The sequence below is a fragment of the Miniopterus schreibersii genome, assembly GCF_964146895.1.
Source record: "Miniopterus schreibersii genome assembly, chromosome: 13".
Taxonomy (NCBI): Eukaryota; Metazoa; Chordata; class Mammalia; order Chiroptera; family Miniopteridae; genus Miniopterus; species Miniopterus schreibersii.
The window spans coordinates 53,567,111-53,586,895 of NC_138113.1; the positions used below are offsets into that span (position 1 = coordinate 53,567,111).

The 19,785-nt window shown below is 46.9% G+C and overlaps 1 protein-coding gene across 1 annotated transcript in view; it reads right to left on the minus strand.

Annotated features, from left to right (window-relative positions):
- MALL (mal, T cell differentiation protein like) overlaps positions 1-19,475 on the minus strand; it is a 68,561-nt gene extending 49,086 nt beyond the window's left edge. The window contains exon 1 of the mRNA XM_081155917.1: positions 19,393-19,475. The gene's annotated coding sequence lies outside the window, so the exon portion shown is untranslated. The remainder of the gene's footprint in view (positions 1-19,392) is intronic.
- Positions 19,476-19,785: the final 310 nt, after the last annotated feature.

Genomic DNA, 19,785 nt, shown 5'->3' on the forward strand with positions numbered 1-19,785 from the left:
GCTCACACTGACTGTGCTCTACTGTGTGTCATGCACTATAAATACTAAGTGTTTTCTATATTGTTGTTGTTGTTTTTCACTAAACCTCATTACGACTGGTGGGGTTGATATTTCTACTGTGCCCATTTCAAAGATGTAGACAATGAGACCCCAAGAAGATGATTCTATGACTTGTCCAAAAGGTTCTTGAGTTATAAACTGATAAACCTGGATTCTACTAATGTAAAAGCTCCCTGCACACCTCACTCCTTCCAGAATGGCTGCCATCAATAAATCAACAAACAACAAGTGCTGGTGAGGGTGTGGAGAAAGGGGAACCTTAGTATGCTGTTGGTGGGAATGCAAACATAGCACAGCCACTATGGAAAACAGTGTGGAGTTTCCTCAAAAAATTAAAAGTGGAACTGTTTTATGACCCAGTGATCCTACTTCTAGGAATATATCCTAAGAATCCTGAAACATTAATCAGAAAGGATATATGCACCCCTATGTTCATAGCAGCACAGTTTACAATAGCTAAGATCTGGAAACAGCCCAAGTGCCCATCAGTAGATGAGTGGATAAAGAAGTTGTGGGACATTCACACCATGGAATACTATGCAGCTATAAAGAAGAAGGAACTCTTACCCTTTGTGACAGCATCGATGGATCCGGAAAGTATTATGCTAAGCAAAATAAGCCAGGCAGAGAAAGACAAGTACCACATGATCTCACTTATATGTGGAATCTAATGAACAAAATAAACTGAGGAACAAAATAGATCCAGAGACATTGAAGCATGGAACAGACTGAGGGATCGCAGAGGGAAGGAGTAGGGGGAGGGAAGAGATCAACCAAAGAACTTACAGACATCTATGCACAACCCATGGACACAGACCATAGTGGGTGGGCCTGGGGAGGGGACCGGAGGGGGGGCGAATGGAAAAAAGTAGACTTCTGTAGTACTTTCAACAATAAAGATAAATTTTTTAAAAAGCTCCCTGCAGAAAATACAAATCGAAAACCAAAAACCCTGATAATATCAAGTGTTGCCAGAATATGGAGTAGCTGGAACGCTCAGGCCCTGCCTGTGAGAATGTAAAGTGGGGCGGTTATTCTGGAAAACAGTTTGGTAGCTTCATAAAAACAAACACCAGGTGCCCCAGCAACCCCACTCCCAGGTATCTGTACCCATGAGAAATACAAATGTACGCTTACATACAAAAAACTCATACGCAAATATTTAGAGCAGTTTTATCCATAATTGCCCAAACTTAGAAACAACCCAGATGTCCATGAACTAGTTTACAGATAAACACGCTATGGCATATCCAGCCAACAGAATGCACCTCGCTTTATTGCGCCTTGCAGATACTGCATTTTTTACAAATGGAAGGTTTGTGGGAACCCTGCACTGAGAAAGTATATTGGCCATTTTTCCAACAGGCTCAGATAATGGTAAGCATTTTTTAATTAATATTTCTCTTGATTTTTAGAGAGAGAGGAAGGGAGAGGGAGAAAGAGAAACAATGATATGAGAACTGAACGTCGATTGCCTGCCTCCTGCACACCTCCTAAAGGATGGAGCCCAAAACCCGGGCAGTGAGCCTTGACTGGGAATCGAACCAGCAACCTTTTGGTGCACAGGATGACACCTAACCAACTTAGCCACACCAGGGCAATGGCAAGCCTTTTTAAAGTAAAATCTGTATTTGTTTTATAGACATAAAAAAGCTGGAAACCAGGGCATGTGATGTGACCGGGAATCGAACTGTGACCGCCTGGTTCATGGGTCGAAATCTCAACCATTGAGCCACACCGGCTGGGCTAAACATAACTTTTAGATGCACTAGGAAACCAAAAAATTCCTGTGACTCACTTTATTGTGACATACTCTTTACTATGGTGGTCTGGAGCCGAGCCCACAGTATACCCAAGGTGTACCTGTACTGCTTAGAACACAAAGAAACTTCTAACCATAAATCTCAGAAGCATTAGGCTGAGTGAAAGCCTGACTCACAAGGCTACATATTGCGTCATCCTATGTGTAAGACATTCTGGAAAAGGCAGAACTGTTGGGAAGGAAAAGAGGAGTGACTGCCTGGGGCTGGGGCTGGGGCGTTGACGACAAAGACAAAGCGGGGAGGTAACTGTTTAGAGTGACGGAAACATTCTCTGTCTAGACTGTGCTGATAGTTCCACTCCTGCATACATCTGTCAGAACTCAAAGAACTGTAAACTAAAAGGAGTAAACCAAATTACGCTTCAACAAACTTAACATTAAAAAGAGGTCTCTGAAGACAGGCTCACGGTGGGTAAGCCGACTTAGTCAGAAGTTTTCTACACTATTTCTGACCAAATCTGTCTTTGTGCTAACTGGTGAGTAGAAGTGTAAGCTAATCGGAACTTACTGTTCCATTTCCCTACTGATCTTTGGCAGACGAGTTAATGAAGAAATAATATCCGGCAAAAGATGACCGAGCAGGAGCAGCTGAGAGCAGAGATGGTCCACGCGCGCAGAGTGCCCCGAGGCCCTGGCCGGCCCAGTGGTTCCAGCCTCCGTCTGCCTCTTCGTCTTCTGTTCAAAGCCCTGTTTTACTAGAAGCTGCGGCTGCCTCCTCACTGTCATCATCTGATGGAAAACACTCCCATGTGTTTTAAAAAAACTAATAAATGTCAGAACCTTAAGTGCTCAGGACAGTGAGTATAACAACAAAATATTTTCATTTCAATTCAAATACAAGGTATTCTGCTATCATACAACAACGTCTTTCGTCACCAGTGCCACCCCCAACAGCTGCACCGTTGTTCCCTGATTACCAAAAAAATGGAGGGAGTTTATAAAGCATGTCTGGCTCCTTCCTGTCCCAAGAAGAGGGGGCTGGCACCCCCGGGGCAGCAGCAGTGGCCTGAGCTGTGAAACAGGGAGGGCGGGTCTAAGGAGCGGAGGGGGAGCTTCAACGCTGTCAGGCTCTGGGCTGCACGGGGCGAGGCCCACCGCCTGCATTCCCACCGCCCAGCACAGCGCCTGGTCAGTGAATATAGCAGAAGGTGCTCGATATTTCTGGAGGGGAAGTGGCATATACAACACAGCTGCTAAGGTCTGCACCCTCTGACTAGCCATAGACCGTCTCTCAATTAGCCTGTTTATTAATTTAGCCAAGTGTCCAGTGAGGAGCAAACGCAGCTCCTCACACGTCCTCGTTTCCCACCGTAGAGTCTCACGTGTGCTACCAAGAAAATAAGCACTCAGATAAAATGAGCGAGGTTTTAATATCGAAAGACATTTGTAAGTGTGAATTTACTATTTACGTATTAGAATATATGTATCTTCTCTGATGCCTCCCGTTCGCTGATCTCTAAGGAAAGGAAGGGAGGTGATCCGTGAGAGCTGTACCTCTTCTGGACACTGAAGGGTCCACTTCCACACCTTTTTCATAGGGGGCGCCACCACTGAAGAAGAGCCCCTAAGTCCTACAAAAGAAGGGTGCACTGTGACCGAGGCCTGCGATGGATGTTCTGAAGCACTGGACTCGCCAATTGTTTTTTAGCAGACACTTCTGCAGACATTTATGTTTCATTGAAGAGTGAGAATGAAAGTTGATCCCTCTATGGGGCATCATCTCAGTAAATAAGTCTTTTCCTTTCTTACCTATGAACCATAGAAATACATTTGCCACATTAACATGAGAAAGATTATTGATGTCATTAGTCTTCTGTCATTAAAATGTTTTATATCATCATTTGAAATAAAGCCAATATGAGTTTATATTATTTTTAAAATACAAAATGCAGACTGCTGCAGAAAGTTTGAATGGCATAGAAATAATAAGGGGGAAATGACAGCCACCCCCACCCCCCAGTTTGGCAGTCCCTTGCCCTATCTTGTTCTAGGCAAATGCAAACATACAGTCAACAGTCAATCTCAAACTGAGCATGCTTTCCTTTAAAGTTGCAAACTGCCAAGGTGTAGAAAGCAGAAGGTAAAAGGCCTCTCTCATTCCACTGCGCCAGCTCCCACTCCTGCCCCTCGGGGCAGCCTCCAGGAACAGTTCACATAAACCCACCCACGGATGTGCACAAACTTGGTCCCCATGAACCAAAGTGGAGTCACAGTATACATACCATCCTGCTACCTGCCTTTCTCATGTAAAAATATACACACTGGAAATGTTTCTCTATCAATACACAGGCCTCCACCTCATTAAAAAAAAAACACAAAAAACTGTGACTGCCCCCGCAGGGTGGGTCACCTGGTTGGAGCCATGTCCTGAGCACCAAAAGGCTGCAGGTTCCATCCCTGGTCAGGGTGCATTCGGGAGGCGACCGATCAATGTTTCTCTCGCACATCAATGTTTTTCTCTCTTCCTCTCTCTCTTTCCTTCCCTCCCTTCCTCCCTCCCTCTAAAATCAATTAAAAAAAACAAAAAGGAACTGTGACTTCATTTCAGGAAAGATTGAGTAGACACACCTTTCCCTCCTAAGTACAAATAAAACCCTGAACATTATTATTAAAACCCCAAACCCCCAAATCATGAGAAGCCTGGGCTTCTACATCTACTGGGGAGCTGGGGGAGAAGGGGGGTAAAGAAGTGCCCCACCCCCTTCTGCCCAGTGACATCAGAAGACTAGTAGAGTCAGGACTTTCAACTCTGTCCCGTGGTAAGGGGTCCGTCCACCCTGTGGTGTCAGCAGAGGTGGAGGGGGGAGCATGACCTGAATTAAACCTTTGTGGTTACAAACTATGATAACCCCCATTCTCAAATTGGGGAACCTGTGGCTTGGAGACTGAGTTACACAGACACACAGGAACTAGAGCCCTGAATTTTATGGAAATCTAGATCTTCATCACCCTCTTCCCGCGTGCCCACCCCTGTGAATTTCCTGTTTACATCCTACACTTAGATGTCTGTGTGTGTGCCCATTTTACAGTTAGATGTCTGTGTGTGTGCCCATTTACAGTTAGATTTCTCCGTGTGTGCCCATTTTAGAATTTAGGTTGTGTTCTTAATTTTTGAGGGCTCTTTTTATATCAACGATGGTAATCTTCTTTTACGTACATATTGCAAAAACTTGCTACCAGTTTATCTTTCTGTCTTAGGTTTTAAATCTGCTTACAGTGGCTGCCACAACAATGTCAATGTCCTACCTACAGAAGAAAGGCAGAGTCACAGAGGAACTGGGAACCCCAGTTTCAGCGCCATGAAAATTGCTAATCCCACTGAGAACATTCTCAGCAGACAGTGGTGCAAACATCTCTTAAGATCCCTTTTCTATGTGTCACCTCCCTGCCCTAGCATGAGACTGTACACGCTGTTTTCACACACCACGTAAAGGACCATAAAATCAACATTCAAAGCCCTCTCCCCACAAGTTACTGAAATGCTAACAGAGCATACAGTCTGCAAACCTGAGGTATTTAGATTCTAAAGACTGAATTTCCACAAAGTTACTAAAGGATAATAGCCATTCTAACAGTGGGAAGTGATAGTTTGTGGTTCTGATTTGCATTTTCCTGGTGATCAGATGTTGAGCATCCTCTGCACTTTCATTTAAAATGCTACTGAGTAAGCCGCACTACATATAAAATTAAAACCACCGATTCCCATTCTTCAGAGATTAAAATTCTATTACACACAAAAATCTCAATTATTTTACTTGTAAATACAGGGTGTTATTAAAAACCTTCCCTTTTAACTGATACAGTAGAAAGCTTTTCCTTTAATTGACATACATTGTGAATATAAGAAATTCCAAGTTCAAATAATATTCCAAGATCTGGAGACGAAGAATGGGACCTGATAAGACAATCACCACCAAGCAAGCACAGCAAGGTGCCAGTAACCTGAAACAGTGAGAAAACTAAGGTTACCAGGAAACATTAAACCTGGGGGGGGTGTCAGCTCCATTCACCTGTAAATGGTTTACGCCCTCGCATCAGCGTAAAGGTCTTTTAAAGGAATCAAAAAGCAGATGGACTGGACTCATCTGAACCAATGATATGAAATTTAAAACTTTAACTATGTGTTAAAGGGAAATACCTTTCCCTTCACTTACCCTTTCCTTGGAGAGGCTAAGTAAAACAAGTACTATACCTAGGTCCCCAGAGGTGTGAGAAACATCAGTTGCATATATAAAATATTTACACTAATCATAGTGATTTATAAACAGAGCTAAAATTCAAGACTTATACACACCTTGGTCAATTTTCCTGAGGTGAGCCTTGTGAATGCCCCTTCCCTTCTTCTCATTCCATTCCCTCTCCGGGGACAGCCACCTCCCTCTTTCCTGCCTATAAAATCCCACCCATCCTCCAAGGTCTAGATTCTCTGCTACAAAACCTTCCTGAGCCTGGAATCAAGTTCTCCCCCCTCGGAGCCTGGAATGAATTTCTCCCTCCCCTGAGCCTGGAATGAATTTCTCCCGCCTCTGAGCCTGGAATGAGTTTCTCCCCCCTCTGAGCCTCCACAGCGCTTGGGGTCCCCTAACTGCTACCTTCTGCCACAGGGACAGTTTCCAGCAGCGCCCACCCCGCAGGGTGCTCTGAGGGTTACAGGAGGGGGTGCCCCGGCTTAGAGCTGCAAAAACACAGGCCTTGTTACATGTGCACAGGTTTCTCCTCTAGCCCCATGTCAGCTCCCACAGTACCTAGGAAGAGTGCCTTGCACCTCACAGGTGCTTAACTTCATTCAACAAAGGAACAAACACCTCCTGTTCATCCTTCCAAACAGCTCGTCTTTGCATCTGAGACCTTAGAAAACTGCACCCTAAACGCCTCACACACACACACACCGGCCAGGTCAGGACTAGGAAGCTTGCGCAAATACAAGCAGCAGGTGCTCAGAGGACCACGGGGCCTTCAGGACTTGTGTTCTAGACACATGGGGACACACAGAGCACACAGCGTGGGGGCCACTCCTCTGCCACACCCGGTGCCCTCTCACTGAACCTCTGTCTTGCTTTCAGATCTTCTGATGCCACAGAGGGTTAATGCCAGTTCTTAGGGGGCAGTGACACGGGAACTCGTGTGGCAGGGAAGAAATACTAAGGCAAGGAAAAGTTGGAGGAAGAGACATTAAGTGAAACACATTCAGACAAGTAATCTTATCAGAAGAACACAGACATCTTCGCCGTCACTGCCCCGTGGGACTGACGCAGGGTCTGGAACCCCCGGCCTCACTGCGGTCCCTTTCATTCCCGTCTCGACGGTCCCTGGGCGGGATGTCCCAGTCCCCTAGGCGTCACCCTTGATTTCATCTGAAGAAAGTACAGCTCACATTAACACAGTCGGAGCTTTCATTTTTCAAAAACACTTCCTAAATGTTATCTTTATGTTTTCGTCAGAGAGCTTTTTTTACAACTGAACCCTGAAGTCCAATGAATTAGATGATTCATAGGAACTATAACTTTGTCGAGTCAGAAACATGAGTCAAAGTGCTCAAAGAACATTAAATAATCCAAAGATTAAAATCGGAATCCATATTTTCTGTGCTAAACATAATTATATCATTTCGGAAATACACTTTGACAGCCTCGCCTCAGAGATTAGTTGCATCCCACCTGACGGGTAAAAGAAGTTCCTGTTTCATTCCATTCCCTCAGCAGATGACTCACCCGGGAGGAAAGGTCCATGTTTGGGGCTTTTTAGGTTGCCCTGGGGCTCTGACTGCACGAGGGTTGCTCAGACCCGAAATGAGATTTTCCCATTTGAAATCATGTAGAAAGCTCCCTGAAAGATCAGGAAGCTTCCACGCCCCAAACGGTTAACAGTGACAATACTGTGTGGAGCAGAGGGAGGAGGGATCGCTCACTTCTTACTTTGTGCAGTTCTGTCATTTTTTCTTTGAACATCAAGTAATACATAACTTTTAAAATGGTTAACAAAAAACAACTGTTACAGGACTTATTTACTTATTTATTGGCTAATCCTCACCCAAGGGTATTTTTTCAATTGATTTTTAGAGTGGAAGGGAGGAGGGGAAGAGAGAGAGAGAGAAATATTGATGTGAGAGAGACATTGATTGGTTGCCTCCTGCATGCGCCCCCAGCCAGGTTCGGGGATGAACCTGCACCCCAGGTACATGCCCTTGACTGACAATCGAACCCAAGACCCCTTGGTGCTTGGGTGACAGACTAACCAAGACCCCTTGGTGCTTGGGTGACAGACTAACCACTGAGCACACCAGCCAGGACACAGGACTTATTTATAAAACAGAAAGGGAACTAATGAAATGAATCAGACTCAGATCTTGGTACTAGTAATAGATGATATCAAGTGCAATACTTAATATCTGAGCCAGGTTTGCCAGAAAAGTAAGTGACATTTCAGCTACAAACGACCTTTTAAGAAATGTGACCTGTAAGAGCATTTCATGTGTAGTCCATCACCCTGCCCCAACAAGGCTAACAGCTCGGATACACGGTTCCATCTTCCTCAAGATCTCAAGGCCCATAAACTATATTCTTCCTGCAGTTTATCTCTTACAAAATGCTACTGCAGAAGTTAGTCCTGCAATATACATAAAACAATGAAACACAAAAGGAGCCAAAACTGTAAAGACCAGTTCAAATTCTGTAAAGTTATGGCCAAAATCGACATCTTTCCAAAGGAATAGGTAACGATTTTTATTTTCAATAAAAATATTTTAGTATAGCACTTCTAAAACTAAGTTTTAAAAGTAATTAGAAATTACCCCAAACATGTCATTTTAAGGCAAATTCAATTCCCTGCCCTCCAAGTCCCTATGGTAGGCAGTTAGCAGTATCTTATGAGCACCCCAGTGGTTCTGCACATAAGACAGTCCTATTTCTTTCAACACCTAATATACATGAATTTATTTAAACTCTCCCTAAAAGAATATATACTCTTAGCATAAACTCCTTCTGAGTATTACATGGTGTTTAAGGTGAGACTGCATTTTATTTATTTTAAGGTCCCAGAGGAGAAGAGAGTTTGGAGTTGAAAATTATCAGAGAAAATAGTAGCTGAAAAAACCCAAATCTGGCAAAAGACATAAGCTACAGATTTAAGAAGCTGCACAAACCCCAAACAAGATAAGCCTAAGAAATCCACACCGAGATACAACACAAACTTCTGAAAATTAAACACAAATAATCTCGAAAGCAGAGAGAGAAACATCAGTTCTATTAACCAACAGGGAAACAATTCGAATGACAGTGGATTCTCATCAGAAAACACAGAGGCCAGAAGGAAAACATCTTTAATATGTGAAGAGGAAACAGAGACATTCTCAGACAAAGAAAAACTAAGAGAGTTGGTGGCCAGCAGCTTACCCGAAAAGGTGGGTTAAAGAAAGTTCTCTAAACAGGAAGGACTCGATAAAAAAAAAAAAAAAAAGGAATCTCTGAGCATCAGGAAGGAAGAGCCATGGAAAGGGTCAAAATAACGGTGAGTTCTTGCTCAGTGGTTACAGCACCAGCCCTCTGAGAGGGTCTTGGGTTCTGGTCAAGAGCATGTACCTCAGTTGAAGGTTCAAATCCCAGGCCTGGTCAAGGCACATACGGGGGGCAACCAATCGATCTCTCTCTCTCTCTCTCTCTCTCTCTCTCTCTCTCCCTCTCCTAACTCCCTTCCAGCTCTCTAAAAATCAATGGAAAAAATATCCTCGCGTGAGCCTTAAAAAAAAAATTAAGGGTGAGTACAACAGCTTTTCTCTTGAGGTTTCTAAATTATGCTTGATCATTGAAGCAAAAATTATAATCCTGTGAGATGAGGCTCCAGGTGTACGTATGGAAGGCAACTATTTGAGGTGATTCTATTTAGAAGGAGGGAGGGGAACGACAATTAAACGGAGGTGAGGTTTCTGTTTGTGATTCAAACTGGCGTGGTGACACTAGCAGGCTGGTGAGTCTGCGTGAACAACTAACACCCGGAGCAACCACTAAAACGCTGCGCAGAGGTCCCCTCAACAGCGCGACAGAGGGTTCAGAAGGGACCGTGCGAGTGCATACGTCCAAGCAACACCAAGGCCAGAAAACAGATGAATTAGAGGAAATAAAGAGAAGACCCCAGCAGACTAACGATTTCAGACTCCTCTCCAGTAACTACCTGCTTTTAGATGCTTTTTGGTGCCTTCAGACAGTTGCTTTTTGCGTGTCACCCAGAATTTACCATTGTCACCACTGGGCAAGTTGCTCCAAGAGGAGCTTACTCAGCCATTATTGGAAGCAAGCAGTGTCTTGTTAATCAATTTTACAAAAATGCTTTCTTTTTGTAACAAGGCTTGGATTTATTAATGTACTTAAGTCAATAGCATCGGTATTTGTTCTATAGCTTCTCTATTTGGAAAGCTGACATAAATTGCTTTCAAATATTCTATCTTTATGTAAAATAACTTCTATTATTCAGGATAAAATTCCAATCTTTGTTTCATGTTCTCATATATAAGAACAGGGAGAGGTAGAGGGAAAAGTATAAAACCAGACCCAAGGGAAAGGAGGCAACTGATCTTTTCTTGGTCACTGACGACACCTAGTGGCTCCCTCATGGCAGCGGCAGGAACTGTGCAGAGTGGACGTGAGGGAGGGTCCCTGGAACAAGCTCATCTGCCCCAGTTCAGATGAAAGGGCAGCTGGAGCCAGGGCTACTCCAGGCAGGCTGGCTCCAGTTTTGTTTTCATGAAGGCGACACTTGCTGTCCATTCGCCACCACTGTGCCAGAGCCCCCAAAAGTCTACTCAGACATGTAATAGCTTTTCAATTTAAGAAATGAGAGCTGAATGAATATTTAGTTCATGAAATTAAATGCCATTTATTTCAGTACTAGAACACTAAACAGACCAAATACGACATCTTTGTTGACTGCAATAAAATACACTTAATACAAAGAAGGCTCCAGGCAATACTAAGGTTGACAGAAAAAAGGGCACTGAAATTCTGTGCCACCCCTCCCCACAAAACCTGCCCACAGTGGGGTCTTTTATCGCCTTCTGGAGGCTGTCTGGGAGACAGAGAGAAAAAGTGGCAGGGAACAGGAAGGGGGTGATGTGCTCCAATGTGGTGCTGTTCTGCTAAAAAGTTGGAGAGGAGAATTTTTTTCCAGCTGGAACAGTTGAGAGAATATAATACAGGCTAATGTTGCTATATTGCTGATAATCGAGTCCAAAAATCCACCTTCTCTCAATGTCCTAACTTTTCTAGTAATTAAATAACTTTGGCATACAGTGAAATGAAAGGGGGTTTTCCACCAACTCCCCCTCCCCCCAAAAAAGTGCACAGGAGCTACAGCAATTCTGAGGGAGACTGCGAGGGGCAGAGAGGTTCGCATAAGGAACAGGTTCCCGCGATTATGGCCTGGAGGAGATTCCTGCCTCCTCTGGATGGTGGTCTTTTGGCCGGAGACCCAGGCACATTACTGAGGGCAACCTGCTTTACAACCTAATGCTAATCACGTCTAAAAAATTACCTTCCCAGCAACTCCTAGACTGGTGTTTGACCAATAAGCTGGGTGCCATGGCCCAGCCAAGTGGGCACATAAAATTAACTGTCTCCTTCTGCCAGAGCCTCCCTCTAGGGTCTGGGCCTGGGGTGTTCAGGGCGTTTTGGGTTTTTACCATCCTGGCTGCCCATAATTGTGTATTTCCACTCCAACCCCCTCCGTGTCTGCTTTTTTAAATGGCCACAGGAGCAGTGACAGCAGTGGGAGCCAAGAGCTGGCACTGTGGCCACACTTCTCACTCATGAGATGCTCACGTCAGCCATGGAATGTGGCCCCATTGTTGTGCTCACTTCACAGGCAGGAAGCCAAGAAGTCATGGTGACACACCCAAGACTTAAACCCCAGGGCACCTTCTCCAGACCCTGAATGAGGATGGCTGGGCCCACTTTGAGGGGTCTTTGGGGACCCCATGAACCCCCCTCTGCCCCCTCCTGATTCTCTCCCTTCACACCACCCCCTTGCTCCATTGACGGCGACCTCGCCCCTGGTCCCTCTGCATGCCTGGGGGCAGCAAACAGGCTGCAGACAACTGTGAAATCCGCCCACACTCCAGACGCCCACTCCAGGAACCCACAGACAGGCTGAGTGAGGGGCAGGAAGGAAAGGGTGTGAGCCCAGGGCACTCCTACTCCCTCACCCCAAACCCACCTGCTTCTTTCAGCTGCTGGCTGCCCAGCTAACTCTGTCCAGGTGGCACATGCACCTGCAGACCTGCTGTGCCTCTAATGGTATCGGGTTATCTCCGGTCATCTCCCCTAATGCGCATGCAATCGGAGCCCGTGTTCACCCCTGGGAACCAGGATAAGGAGCTCAGAGAAGACCCCCAGTTTGTTCTCGGACCCTCTGAGTCCCCCACTGTCACCCCACCCCCAGCACACACAGACCCTCCCAGGAACCTTTGCACTGGTGCTGGTTGCTTTAGTGTGCGGCACACGTACACGTGTGTATGTCCCCACGTGAGCCAAGATTTATGTGACTACTGAAAACTGACATCTGGATTTTGCCCAGGCCGGCTCTCCCGCGTTGGCTCTGGGGAGGTGGGGGGGGGGCCTGGGCCTGGCAGGAAGTGTGGGCAAACCCCAGTGAGTGCCGTGAGCTTGGCCACGGCGTGGGCTCTGCACCTGGAGTCCTTATTCTTAGAGTAACTAACCCTGAGCTGTGAAGGCAAAGTAAAATCAATGGTCCTTTCAGACCGTCCTGCACTCTAGAGAAAACCCCCAGTGTTTCTGGGTGCAACTGAAATAGCCTGTCCTGTACCACGGCAGGAGATGGTCCCACAGGTACAAGTCATTTTCCAAACACTTGCTGAGTCTCCACCAGCCAACAGGTCTGGCCCGTGGCTCATCCTGTGTTCAGATCAGGTGAACTCCAGGTACACAAGCCACCTCAGGTCCTCATGAGTCTAATCTTTTGTTCAAATTTTTCTGCCCTTGGCCCCTTCCTAGGTCCACAGCTTTTAATGCTGAAAGCTTGAGTTCCCCTGGGTTTCAGGAACCTGCTTGATTAAAATCAGTAGGGACAATTTTAAAAAATACTGATGCTTAGCCCTGGCTGGTGTGGCTCAGTGGTTAGAGCATCAGCCTGAGCACCGAAGGGTCAAGGGCCCGATTCCCACTCAAGGGCATGTATCTGGGTTGCGGGGTTGATCCCTGGCCCCATGGGGGCACGTGTGGGAGGCAGCCAATCAATGTATATCAAATGATGTTTCTCTCTCTTCCTTCCCTCTCCCTCCCTTCCATTCTCTCTAAAAAATCAATGGAAAAAATATACTTGGGTGAGGGTTAACAACAACCAAAATACATATATTGATGCCTAAGCCCCAACCCAGAGCAACTGAGTCAGAATCTCTGGGTGAAGCAGGCATCAGGATTTCCAGAAAATCCCAGGTGACCTGATGGGCAGCCAAGATCTGCCCAGAGGCTGCCCAGCCCGGTCCTGCTCACACCACCACCAGCCTGCTCCAGCTCCATTCATCCCACTGAGCTCCCACAGGGTGCTGGTCCCTGCCCCTGTAGTGGGGAAGACAGACAATAACCTGGAGCCTATCACAATGAATCATTATAAATGTCACCAGCCCTGCAGAGGCCAATAATGAAAATACAAAGGCAGGGAGAGACCTGTTTGGAGTGGGGTTGGGGAGGCCTCTGTGAAGAGGGCTTGTTCCCACAGAGACTCGGAAGATGGGAAGGAGCCAGGTGGAGTGTTCCTGAGGCCTCCTTTATGGTTTACCCCTCAGGCTTCCCCAGGCAAGGGCTGAGCGACACCTCCAGCCACATAGAATTTTTAAACCAACTTCGGTGGGCAATCTCATTGCTCCTTTCCCCTTCCCAAATCCCAGAACAGCCCCAAACCTCTAAGAACTGCCAAGGTCTCACCTGGAACTGCCAAGGTAACCTGGAGAGCTAGTGAGAGCCCCTATAAAATCAGATGATGGCCGACAGGGCTCCCAGCATCTCCCTGCACATCCTGTCCAACTGACTCTGTGCTGGCCCTGGCTTGGGGACACAGGTCCCTGTGCTTCTGGCCTTGGGCTCTGCGCTTGATGTTGTGTTGTGTTTTATAATCTGCAGAGTGGGTGGGAGACTCCTTGCTCTGCTGGGTGGGTCCACTGTGGCCCCACACTAGGCCGCTGCTGCCTTTTGGAAACAATCCAACAGGAGTGGAGGCCCTGGGAGTCCCTGCAATGGGAAGGAATGGGAAGCCACTAAAGAAGGGACAACACAGTCAGGCTCATCTTCAAATCCCATTCCGGCTATTACGTGGGAAGCAGCCGTCACTCATGTGTTCACCGCAGGTGAGGAGGGACCCGATTAAACCAAGGCCCGGGCTCAGCTTGTCCACCTGGTAGCATGTTCCCAATTCACAGGCATCAAAAGAGTCAACCTGTTCAGAACCAACTCCGGCTGCTAACTCACTGGCCCTGCTCCTAGGATTACCTGGAAATTATTTCTAAAAATATGATGGAAAAAACTCATTATTGTTAATATAAAAAAATTGTCTTCTATTCAGCACTTTAAGCAAGTTTATCAGAATGACTTTCTAGATTTCCAGTCAAGATGGCAGCGTAAATAAACGTGGTACTCGCCTCCTCCCACAACCACATCAGAATTACACCTAAACTACAGAACAGCCATCATTCAGAATCACCTGAAATTGAGCCAAATGGAAGACCTACAATTAGGGAATTAAAAAGAAGCCACATCAAGACTGGTAGGAGGGTCAGAGGTGCAGAGCAGGCTGGCCCCACACCCACATGTGACCGACAGAAATCAGGAGGGGTATCTCAGCTGCAGAGGTCCCCCCTGAGGAGAGAGGGGTTCCAGCCCCACACTGGGTCCCCCATCCCAGGGTTTCAGTGTCAGGAGAAGTCCCCATAAGTTCTGGCTGTAAAAACCAGTGGGGATTGAGGCTGAGGGAGACAGAGGCTGCTCCAGTCCAGGCAATTCCTCTTAAAGGGCCCGTGCACAGACTTCCTCTGACTCACCCGCTCTAGGCTCCAAGGCTGGGGCAGCAGCCTGAAAGGCACCAGGGATACAGGGGAGAAACGGGATTGTCTGGCATTGGGGTGAGAGATGGAGAGGAAGCTTTTGCCCAGACAGAAGTGCTGGCAGAGACCATTCCTTTTCTGAGCCCTTCATCCACAGAGCCAGCAGGCGGTGCCATATCTGAGAGTCCATCAACCCAGCAAACACTGTTTGCCCCACCCTGGTGATTCCGAGGTCCCACCCCACCCAACTTGCAGGCCCACCTAAGCAGTTCCCACAGGCTTTTCCATATGAATGGCCTGTCTTGGCTCATGCTTCAGATTTTCCTAAAATCTCTCAAAGCAGCAGCATTTGGCCTCAGCATGCCCCAAACCTCTCACTAAGTGGCCCCAGGTCCGGCACTAGCAGCAGTCAGCCTTGGTTCACAGCTTGGCCTTGCTGGGCACTTCCAAGCTCGGCACAAGTAGCAGACACCTGCAGATCGCTTTGTAGCTAATGCCAGGTGGCCCCAGGCAGAACACTGGTAGTGGGACCTGATCTGCACCTCCTGGGAGGCCCCAGATCTAGTGCATCCAGTGGACAGCTTCAGACCACATTGAAGCACCACCACCACCCAAGCACCTCTGCAAGTGACACACTCAAGGAGCAGACTCAGAGTGCACCAGGGCCCTGCTGAAGTAAGTCCTGCTCTGTCGGGTGCGCCCTGCACAGGTGATCCCCCAAGGTGGTAGGAGGTCAGTGTTTTATGGTTGCAGCCAGTCCTTGCAGCTGATCGGCCTGGGGGTAAATCTCTCCCATTTCCATGCCAACAGCAATCAAGGCTCAACTACAACAGGAAGGTATACACAGCTTACAAGGGAGGGCACACCTTGAGTGCCCAGCCTGGGTGATCCAGAAGGCTGTGGCACTGCACCCTACAAGACACCTACTACATTAAGCTACTCTACGAAGCCTGGGAGACTTAGCAGCTCTACCTAATCCATAGAAACAAACACAGGGAGGCTGCCAAAATGAGGAGACAAAGAAACAGGTCCCAAATGAAAGACCTGGACAAAACTCCAGGAAAATAACTAAACAAAATGGAGACCAGCAATCTACCAGATGCAGAGTTCAAAACACTAATTATAAGGCTGCTCAATGAACTTAGTGAGAACTTCAACAGCATAAAAAGGGACATGGAAACCATGAAAAAGAACCAGTCAAAAGTGAAGGATACACTAACTGAAATGAAGAATAATTTACAAGGAGTCAACAATAGAGTAGACGAAGGCAAGAATCAAATCAGCAATTTGGAATATAAGGATGCAAAAACACTCAATCAGAACAACAAAAAGAAAAAAAGAATCCAAAAAATGAAGATAGTGTAAGGAGCCTCTGGGACAACTTCGAGTGTATCAACATTTGCATCATGGGGGTACTGGAAGAAGAAGAGAGAGAGCAAGAAATTGAAAACCTATTTGAAAAAATAGTGACAGAAAACGTCCCTAATCTGGTGAAGGAAATAGACTTAGAAGTCCAAGAAGTGCAGAGAGTTCCAAACAAGATGAACCCAAAGAGGCCCACACCAAGACACATCATAATTAAAATGCAAAAGGTTAAAGACACAGAGAGAATCCTAAAAGCAGCAAGAGGATAGCAGTTAGTTAACTACAAGTGAGTTCCCATAAGACTGTCAGGTGATTTCTCAACAGAAACCTTCCAGGTCAGAAGAGATTTACAAGAAATATTCAAAGTGATGAAAATCAAGCACCTACAACCAAGATTACTCTACCCACCAAAGCTATCATTTAGAATCAAAAGACAGATAAAGAGCTTCCCAGACAACAAAAGCTAAAGGAATTCATCACCACCAAACCAGTCCTATATAAAATGTTGAAGTGTCTTCTTTAAGAAGAGAAAAAACATAGAAAATATGAACAATAAAATAGCAATAAATCCGTATATATCAACAATTGAATCTAAAAATCAAAATAAACAAACAAACAGAACAGAAACAGACTCATAGATACAGAGAACGTTCTAACAGTTGCCAGATGGGAGGGGATGTTGGGGGGATAGGTGTAAAAAGGTGAAGGGATTAAGAAGTGCAAATTGGTTGTTACAGAATAATCATGGGGATATAAAGTATAGCACAGGGAATATAGTAATTATATTCTACTAACTATGTATGGTGTCAGATGGGCACCAGATTTGTTGGGATAATCCCTTAGTAAGTTATGTAATATCTAATCACTGGGGTGTATGCCTGAAGATAACATACTATTGTAGGTCAACTGTAATTGAAAATAAAAAATGGTTAGAGAAAAAAAGAGAATAACTTTCTAAAAATTATTTATTTGTGACATACACCCTGCTTACTTTCAAAAAGCATTTGAAGCTATTGTTATAAAGCATGAAAGCAACGGGACAAACTGAAGTTCTCCCTGGGAAAATATTGATGGTATATTGTAACGCATGTTACAGCATTACTTTGGGAGGAATACACCAACATTTAAGTGTTTTAAAAGCCCAATTTGTTCTAAAGGTTGAGTTTAGCTATGCACTCAGCCTCGTCATGGGCCAGGTCCTGGAAATGCCCTCACCGTTACCCACTTTTATTTCTCCTCTCCCCTCTCCCAGTGCCTAAGAGCCCCCTTTGCCAGGGCTTGCTGCTCACTAGCACCCTCATCAGACAGGAAGGACTGAAATGCGCCTGGGTCAGCAGATTCACTTCTGCCTGTAGGTGGCTTTGAGGGATGGTTTTTGTGTGTATGGGGGTTGGAGGATTCCTGGGTTAAAGTGAGGGGTAAATGTTAATTATCCATTCTTCTACAGTGTGGAATCTACACACAGTCCACTGGTCTCTCTCCTGCCTCGGTAAGCAAACCACTTGGACCCACAATGCCCAAAATGAAAATCTTAAAACTACACTGAGACTCTAATTCTCATTTTTAATCCCTTTGCACAGCACTCTTACTTCTGCCCTAATTCTGCCAGTGAGAATCCCACTCTTTAAGCTTTTCACAAGGAAAGCTCCAACACTATCAGACATCTCCCAAGTAAATTTAAAAAAAGAAAAGAAAAGAAAGAAAGAAAAGCAGAATAAAAATTGGAGAAATTTTTCACTTTTCCTGGTGGGAGGATTGTAACAGACATTTCATGATTATCTCACTAAAGCTGACTGTCAGCTACAAATATCTTTTATTAAAGCTTTTTTGAAATGTAGAAAAAGAAAAACACTTTATTTTTTAATATCTTACACCAAAACGATTGTTCCCATTCCTTTTCCCATACTTTTCCCCACATTCCCTACCTCCAAGACTATTTCTACCAGCCCTCACTAGCAGAAAAATGTAACAGATTGGTGGAATATGAAAAATGGGGCTGGTAGAAATGCTAAGGAATTTGAGTGTTTGGGGGATGGAGAACAGGTTTGCTTTAGCTCTTTGATGTTTGTTTCAAATTGCTGCGTTGCCCCAAAATTATAAATTGCTTATATGTAATTTAATGTGCAAAAAGAGGCACAGCTTAAGAATTTTTCATTTGACCAACTGAGCTTTCAAAAAAAACAAAAAACCACCACTACAACAACCAAAACCTCAAAAGGAAAAGTTTTAAGTAAACTGCTTAACTATAATTTGGTACTTTTTTTTTTTTAAATGTATATTGATTTCAGAGAGAGAAAAGCAGAGGGAGAGAGGGAGATAGAAACATCAATGGTGAGAGATTCATTGATCCTGCACGCCCCTGACTGGGGATTGAGCAGAACGGGGATAAACCTAGAGGCCGTCCAGGCACTGGGGCCCGTGTCCTACAATAACAGGGGTACAGAATGCTTCCCCTTTCTCCTGGCCCCGCACCCCCGCAGCCTGTCTTGCAGATGGGCTCTAGCTAGCACTGCCCTTGAGGGCCAGTGGGAGCAGCGGGAGGGAGGGCGCCCCTCCGTGGTCCGGCCTTGGCTCATCGCGCCCAAAGAGCCGCCCCAACTCCGCGGCCTGAGCATCTGCGGGAGCGGTCCCCAGAGCTCCCGGCACAGCGGGCGCAGCCGCACAGAAGTGTCCAGCGTAGTTTTCCACACATTCCCCCCACCCCCAGACCTGCGACCACAGGCTTCAAGGAGGAAAACTTGCGGACTCAAAGAGCGCCTAGCGAGCGCGAACTCCTCCCCGCGGGAAAAGGGGGCCTGCGGTGACCTCCGCTGGACCCAGGCCCGCTCCATCCAACGAGCCCCCAGCGCCCTGGAGTGGTGCGGGCCCCGAGTTCCCCTCCCGGTACCTCCCGGAGGGGTCAGGTGTTTGCAAAACTGCCCAGCAGCTCGGGGCGCCTCCCCGCGCCTCCTACCCGCGCTCAGCGTCCCCTCCCCCAGCCCCGCCTCCCTGCTTCCCAGCCCCGACGCACAAAGCCCCGGAGGGATCGCCCCGACTCCGGGCACGACCCGCAGTCCCCAGTTCTCCTGCCCCCCTTCCCCAAACCCCCGGCCGGGCCACTCACCCCTCTCTAGAGCGCGGGGCGAGGAGCCCCTGTGGCAGCAGCAGCGGGGCCGCACCGACCCCGACTGTGGGTCTGGAAATTCCTCCCACCGGCGCGCGGCGCGGACCGGGAGCCGCACAGTCCCTCGCCCAGCAGGAGGCGCCAGAGCGCAACCCCGAAGCGCTGAGCCCTGGGAGGGGCGCCGGGGCGGGGACAGGAAGGGAGGGAGACCCCGGGGAGCGGGAGCCGAGGCCAGGCGCCGGGGCGGAGGACCAGGGAGGAAGGGGCGGGTCCCTCCGCACCCAGGCATCCCGCTGAGCCGAAGGTGCGGGGCGGCCCAGAGACATAGATGGGGACGCCGGCCAAGGGCGCACAGAGCAGGAGCGCAGAGGCGATCGGGGCACAGGGGCCAAG